The following is an 8549-nucleotide window of genomic DNA, read 5'->3' as shown; positions in this document are numbered from 1 at the left end:
TTCATTATTTTTTATATGCATGATACACACCGAGAGAGACAGCAGAATGACTCAGGAGGTGGGAAGCTTATGCAGCACCCCCTGACTCTTCTTTCAGATCTGCAGGGTTTTTTCTTACCTTCCCTTAATTACAGCAATAATTTATTTAGTTGGGAAAAACAACATAGAAATGCTTTGACTTACAGTGTCACAGATCAGACAAAGGACTTGGTAGCCAGTATGTGGAGAAAAAAGAATGTGTGATTAATTTAAATGCATTTTGCTTTCTATTATAAGGTGGTAAATAGGAAAGTACTGAATCAAAATTTTCACACACCTGTGTAAAGGTAAACTTTTTTTTTAGCAGTGATTAGTGAAGCAACAGAAAATTGCCTGTTGGGATTTGAATGCTAGATGCTGCCTTGGCTTTAGATGATTCCTTAGATGTATGTGAAATGTTAAGAAGGTTCATACACGTTCTTGCCATCTATGCATGTTGCCTGCTTAGTTGTATTTTTCTGATCAATGTTTACAATACGTATGTATGGGTATGGCTCAGCCATTGCAGTGTCTGAAGATATCTTCACTAGATGGGAAAGGATCATCCATTCTTGAACAGATCTGGAAAAAAGATGAATAATCATGTCCAAATGATCTGCAGTTTTCTCCAGTAACAAATGTATTAAATAAGCCCATGTCCATAGGCCCCACTTCAACATCAAACAGGCATGTCAATGGGATGACTCACATTCTTAGTGTTAGGCAAGTGGATAAGTACCTGGTTCTGTTCTCTTGATTTTTAAACTTCACCAATGTTCAGGGAGTAAATAACTGTTTTAATCACAGAGATTTTGCAGTGTTAATAAAATGCAGTTAGTAAGCCAAACTAGCATATAGCTTCAAAGACAACCTATAGAAAATCCACTGAGTTGTTACAAGCCTTAAAGGAAAATATTGCAGCTGCATTCCTACTCAAAATTCCAGATTTTGAGTACACTAATTGTGAACATTAGTCTTTGGGAAATACAAACACATAAATGGCCATATCATATCAAAGCATGATCCAGTTACCTTTCAGTAGCAATGGCTGAAGTCAGATGTTTCTGGAGGAGTTCAAGAGAAAGTTGACCCTAAGAGGAAGTTCACCCTCCCTACCTTTTGTGAAACTTAATTTTAGGGGATATTTAAGCCTTCTTGCTATTTTTGTTCATCTGAATTACTCTAATTGAAGTGTACTCCGTACACGTATAAGCATCAGATCTCTGCAGCAGAGACCAGCAGACCCACTCTACAGCCAAAGCAAGCGCCCAGCAGCAGTTACGCTGCCAGCACTGCTTGCTCGATTTCTTCATCACAGACCTTGATGAATGGATTTCCTGGGTCACTCTCTACCCCTGAGTAGCCCCTGAACTCTCCCCCCGAGGGGACAGAGAGGACACGCAAATCTACTATAGTTTATCTGCTTGAAGCATACTAGGCACCAATGAATGCAACTGTAGTCCCTTCTTAGGCATGCACCTCTCGGCTGGAGCACAAAAATCACAAACAAGCTTTTTACTGTGTTGCTTCCATTGCTTTAAGGCCACAGTCACACCAACTTCTCCAGAGGACAGTGTGGATCCTTTGCAGCGGCAGACCCTGGTTCTGTACTCCCCCAGAGCAGGGGCAGCCTCTTATCCATCAGAGCCTCCCTGTTCCTCACCCTTTACCGTTGGCCCCAGCTTGGTGAGCAGGCCTCGGGGAACCCAGAGGCCTCCTTTCTAGATGCTTCCTGAAACCACTCGAAAGAATCCATTTCTTGTCCCTCCTCTCCTCTTGCCGACACCTACCAGTCTCAGAAATGCTGGCTTAAAAGACATTTCTGCCAATGGTGGCCTGAATCTCCTGTTCTTCTGTTATTGTCTTGAAAGACAACTAATCTACCTCATTTCAAAGAGGTGTTAATGAGGGGAGGCAAATGATGGTGTGAATCACTAAATACCATACAGACAAGAATCATAAAAAAATACTAAGAAGGAAATTAATAATACTGTAATCACTGCATGCTTGCAAAGATATGCAGTAAAGAAGGTTTGGGACCAAAATACTGAAAGAGGGCAATTTAAAGAAACATTGAATGACTATGTTCATGTTATTGAGTTCAAATTCCTATTGTTTCCAGGCTTGCAAGTTTACCTGTCTTATTTCTGCTCCTGAACCTACTATTGTCCCTTCTTCTACCCTTACTTCGAATTTAAGTCATGCTCCTTCCTCTTTCTACCTCTTACTGGTTTGGGACCAGCAGAAGGGCTTTGCTTCTGCTCCTAGTTTCAGCATTTGATGCCTCAGCAGCTATTGTTACCAATTGCACTGAAGGCAGAAACACAGTCAACATGTGGCAGCTCTGTAAGTATTTATTGCAAGCCGCTAAGAAGCTTTTTCTGAGCATATTTAGAAATTATTTTAGAGAAGTGCTGAATGGCCAGATTTCAATAAATTTAACAGGAGCAACAAAGGGCAAACTCTTATATTGCCTGAGCAGCCTACCTGACAAAATTCAGAGTAAAGAGATTGTAGCAAAAGTTCTCAAAAAAAGGTCTGGAAATACATTTTAAAGCTGCAATATTACCAGCATACTCATTAAATAATCACAAAAATAGTTTTTAATCTTCCTATTAAAAAGCCCAACAATATACATTCATTGTTCTTTCCTTTTAGTTTTTAAACTTACAAATTAGTGAAATACTTCCAAACTTTTCCCAATAAGCAGACTACAAATGTACTTTTTCTATTAAATGGTGACGTTCTTGTTATTACAAGCATTCAAGCTGAAAGAAATAAGAATTATCATGAGGACACATGGATCTGCATTGTCAAGTTAAGCTTTTTTTTTCTAACTTCCTTGAAAGAAGTATCTCACCATTTATAGTGTCGTTAAAGAAAGAAACCAGGATGAGACCAACAGCATAGACAAATTCAGTCTCAACAATTAAGGTCTGGCAAAGCTGAAGGCATTTGAAAGAGATTCTCATGATGGAAACTACTAAGCAAACAAAACTCTGTCAGCTCTGTTCATACTATATAGGAAAAAGTTTAAAAAAATCAGCAATAACTTATTTTTTAGGTCTCTCTATTTGAAGTTCAGTGATTGTTTCTATATGAAGTTTTCTTAGGTTTTGTGTAATTGCGATCACAGTTGCTTCTTGATTCTTAGCTCAGCTTCCCTTCAATGTGGGCAGAGTCTGATTTTGGCCATATGAATTCTTCTTTTGACCTGCTAATGCTAGCCAGTCCTCACTCACCTTCTTTCTGGAGATCCTCCCAGGCACCTCCCATTACGGGATAAAAATGCAAACTTCCCCCATCAAGAAAGAGAATCACATTCAATAAGATAGTGATGGCTCCATGCATTGTATAGTTACTTTACTTGGACGAACTGGTAACAGATCACATGAGCAGACATGCATTTTAGGATGGATTTCCAGGTTTCGAACATACAGCAAGACTGCATACAGTGGTCTTCTCGTGGTCTAACGTGGACCTGTCATATGACAGGAGATGCCTGATTTTTATGCCATATAGTGCTGCTCGTCTGCTCTTAAAGGGATTGTAACATACAGCTTTTGGGTGTGTTTAGAAAGACCCACTCCAGACAAAAAGCTGGGCACCATTCAACTCTGCAGTAAAAAGCATGACTGCAGTAGGTTTAGCCAGCTCTCAGCTTCGTACTTCGGTTTCAAAGGCAGTGAATGTACTTTATGGAACCGTACAAACCCACCTGATTATTTTGGTTACTCATTTGGCCTGCTAGCCTATCACTCCACAGCTTTCTGGTCACTGGTACTGAGCTACCTAAATTAAAGCTACAATAATTCACATCTACTGCTGTCATTCCTCTGACAGTAGTGTGAATTTTGCTTTAGTTAAATTATTACCAGCAGGCTTTCAGAGTGGGGTAGAAACAATCTTACTGGTTGAACGGGTGTTATTTATACATTATTGTTTTTCTATACCATCCTCACCATGTCTCACTCTCCTCACTGTAACTGCAAAATCCTCAGCAGACTTTGACCCCAATGTAGTTTTGTTTCATCATAAATGTAAATGACTCACTCTGAAATTCGGTGTCTGACTCAAGTTCTCTGAAGCAATACACCATGTTCCAGACTCACCCATTTGTCTTGGTAGGATCACAGATATATTAGGAGCCAGATTCCACATATGTATACAAAATGGAGTCAGATGCATGCAGAAAAAATTTGACAGTCTGTGATCTCGAGAAGAATAGTGGCCAGAGTTGAACGCATCGTAAACTGCATACAGATATAGCAAGGTCAGAAAGAAATGTCCTTTCCCTAGACACTGTGGTCTGAATTTGATGTTTAAAAATTAGCTCTGTAAACAGATGACAAAAAAAAAGAAGGTTGAAGTAGTACCCAAATATCTAAACAGAACGTGTGCTTATAAGGAAGTGTATGGCAAATTTCTATACAACCACAATTATTATGAAACAAGAACTCTGCCCAAGATATTTGACATTTGACAGCCTGTCTCTAACTATACTCATTGTATTTTGTTTATTAGTAAATACTTGTACCAAATGCGAACCAGTGGAAAATCTTGCCTCTTGGGCCACAATACAAGCTTTGTCAGATCAGTGTTCCCCACTGGAAGTCTCTGGAGAGGTTATTCTAACTGGGACTGTGGCACACGAGGTCATATCACAGGAGTATAACAGGTGTATTCATAGAGTGTGTGAGCTTCATATGTTTTCTCTTTACTGAGAGTCAATAATGAAACCATGGAAACGAAAAGATAAGTACTGATACCAGGCAGAATGAAAAAATCTTCCATCTGTGGTTGTGTTAACCTGAAAGCAGACATGGGGCAAATGCTGCATGATCGTCTCCAGATTGAGATTTCAGTGATGGCTGCACAAGCATCCTGATGGCAAGTGCATTCGCACAGGTTAGATTTTGCAGTGCAGGGGCAGGTTTCCATTTTATAGAAAGGGAAGTAGCACAAAAGTGCTGATGGTAGACAGCCTCCTAGGTATCATGATACTACTGAAAAATTCTCCTAGTGAAGCAATGAGAATGTGCTTTGAACATACTGGGGTGTAGGATGAGCTAACGTTTTATTTTAATTTGGCTTCTGGAAAATACTAATAGACAAAATGGAAAGCACCCAATATTACTGTCAGCAGCAATGGTAAGACACAAATCTTAAAAGTTATTAAGGAAGTCAATTTGACTAGGAAGCAAGAGACTGTAAGTGTTACTGGGCCACGTTTATGAGAGTCACTTTTCAAGAGAATAACATTTTACATCTTGCAAACAGTTTGCTTTTGTAGTTTCGTTGGCTATACATATGCAACAGTCACAGAACATTTTTCAAGAGTTATTGTTTCAAATGATTTTTTTTTACAATATTTTCAGTTAGAGTTAACATTTAAAGCGCTCCACAGCATTTTGCAACATTTGTGACTGTAAAAAGATATTTGTGCTTTTGCCAGCTGTAGTTTTTATGCATTACATGATCTGAAGTAAAGCTTCGGCCCTCTAAGCCAAGCTGAAGGCAGGTTAGCCTTTGCACAGAGAGAAATTTGTTACTCTACTCCACCAGTATCCTTCAGAAAAAAAAAAATTATTAAATTTGAATGCAAGCCTGAGGGTATGAAGATGATGACCTTTAATGTTATATAGGACACTTGGGTGCTATTACTCCCGCTCATATCTTGCTCTGTGGAGCGGCAGAGGCTGGCAACCCAGAAGCATTCCCTGTTGCTGGGAAAGAGATTATATTGCTTTTCTCAGTATTGACCTCACTTCCAAATTAGTTTAAGGATTCACACATTCTCAAAATAATCTGTCCTTAGTGAGAAAGATGATGGATATGATGGAGAAATTGAGTGAGCTGGTATAAATATTGTGAAGATGGGCAAACAGCTCTGAAACTGTGATAAGGAAAGGAAATATCCCCTGGGATTCTAGAGAAGAGAGATTGATGGAGGAAATTAATTGAATGCAGGGGGGGAAAGAGAAATTTTAGGAGGGTACACAGATTCAGTTCATATGAGGAAAAAAGCAGAATCCATTGTAAAACAAATATTGAAATGTGTATCCGTGTTCCTGGACCGAGGCGAGCAGTGCGGCATGCATGGCTCCAGTGGGAAGATCTCACAGTGGTACAGCTCCAGGTCGCAGGTGATACTGTGAGCAAGGAACACTTGTGAGAGCTCCTTGGGGAGCTCTTGTATTCCCTCTAATCGGAACCTGTTTTGCTGGCTCAAACATAGTGGGAAAGGAAAAACTCTCCTGAGGAGGTTTTCAACATCTGCTCTCTTGCTTTATTCACATGTACCAACAAATGCAAATGGAATATACTCAAAGAAAATTTACAGTTAGGAAATTATTCCAAACTGGAGTAAATTGTGAAACCCCGCTGAACAAACCTCAATTCCAAATCACCCAGCTATAAAGGGCTGCAGTTGTATTTTAGCCCAGACTTTGGTAGATGATCCTGAGCAATCATTCTTTTCCTAATAGTTATAAAATGATATTATAACGAACAAGCCTCACCTCCCTTTTTTTAAAGTTACCTTGTAATTGAATCTGCTTTTGCAAAGACAGTGACTGAACTTTACAGCTGTTGGTTCTCTGTGATTTGTTTCATGAGCTTTTCCCCTCTTAGGAAAAAATGCAGGAGGTAAAATAGATTAGTTTTGGGCAGATATATGGTGTAACTGTTCAGCTTTCCATTTCTGGCACATTCCCATCCTTAAAAAGAGAAGTGGCACAGAAGTTTTCTTAACTTCCCTACCCAGGAAACTGATGTCTAAGTATAATAAGGCACCCATATTATTGCAATAATATTTGGGCATTGGGTAACTTATTAAGGGATTCTCATGAATTTGGCATTCTAAAAAAGGTGTGTTCCAGCCAAGGCTGATGTTAAATCAGGGACTGTTATAAGCCATACTGTGCAGAATGTCAGAATAAACACTCAGAATGATCTTCTCTGATCCTACATTTATGAATCTGTGTTGCTCCCTCAAGCCTTTCAAGTTTCTTGATGGAACAGTGATACTAGCTTTCTGCTCTTACTTAGCTGCATCTGTCTGCCATATGCAGTTTGTCCCTCAGGATAACTTGATCCACAAAGATGTTTTTATAGTGTTCAGAATATTCTCAATTAACGTCTTGATATGACAGTTAGGTTATCAGGGCACTATAAAAGGCAAGCAGAAACTGGGCCTGGCAAGCTGTTTCAGGGGTTTTTTAAATGGCATTTCTATTTAATTGTGGGCCAATTAACTACTCGGTTTCCTTTCAGATCAAAAAAATCTAAATTTAATAGAGAGTTGTTTAATGCTTCCTAATGTTGTACATCTGACTGAGCTTTTCATTACCCAGAGAAACAAACATGCTGGTCAGGTCACCAGGGAGTAGTGGTGATGTTTGCTGTCTTCCTTTGCATGGGAGGCAGGGGGGCATGAAGCTGTAGCTCTTAAGTTTTCTAATGGTTCCTGTATGATGGTCTGGGAAATGCTATATAACCACTTGGCTGTGTTCTGCACAAGTCACCAACCATAGTATTCATCATGGGATCTAATTTCATGCTGTTAGGTTTCATTTTTCCTTTTTGGTTGCCAAATTTTGAGTATACATCCAGCCTTATGTGCCTCACACTGGTGACATCCTCATTTAAAAGACATACTTACTCCACTGTGGAGATGCCTGTAGTGTGAAGCTTTGGACAGTTGGCAGATCTGTAATAAATAATAACTATTACAATTATTGTGATTAATATATATGCTAAGTACTACAACAGGTATACTCAGTATACAGTAGGCAAACCACATATATTTTCATAATGTCATTCTGCTTCCAAAACCACACATGGTTCTTTTACTCAAAATATAAAGTGGGAATAATGTTAATAGGTGCAAAATAAGTGTCTGATATTTAGTAAAGAATTGTGGAAGTACAAGGTTCCACTAAATATTTCACATTTTAAAAATCATATTAAAAGTATGTTAGTAAGTGGCAGAGTCGAGCAGTCAGTTGCGAGACACTGATTTAAGGCTGCCTTTACATTCTGGAAATTAGACATGTGATTTGCAGTCACCTGTGAAAAGGGCGATCTGAGTGAATAACCTGCCGTCGTATCGGAGTATTGAGTAGGATTCGTCTCATCTCTCTCCATTTATAGTCCGTGGACAAAAACAGGCACTACTAGGGCACAACTTGCCTCATCTTAAGGTAGATATCTAAAATAGGTCAGAAGGATTGCCTTTTAAAGGACCCATTTTTCTCCAGTGAATATGAAAGGAGTTCAGGTTGTCTTATATGCGGATGCCTACAGATAACAGACATCTGACGCCAGAGAAGGTGAATCTTACTCGTGACACAGGCAGAGGTGACATCCACTTCTCCAAGACAGCATACAGACCTTACACAATGGACAGTACTTTTGGCCCCTGTCGTTATCGTCCTTTTTCCCCTTCCCACTAGTGACTTCTCCTGCAGAACCAATGAATCAAGGGAGTCCCCTCCAAAACAAGTCGCATATTGTGTACTACAGAAGAC

Source organism: Nyctibius grandis, chromosome 9 (assembly GCF_013368605.1).
Source record: "Nyctibius grandis isolate bNycGra1 chromosome 9, bNycGra1.pri, whole genome shotgun sequence".
In the NCBI taxonomy this organism is placed as follows: Eukaryota; Metazoa; Chordata; class Aves; order Nyctibiiformes; family Nyctibiidae; genus Nyctibius; species Nyctibius grandis.
Note: the sequence above shows the minus strand (reverse complement) of the source record.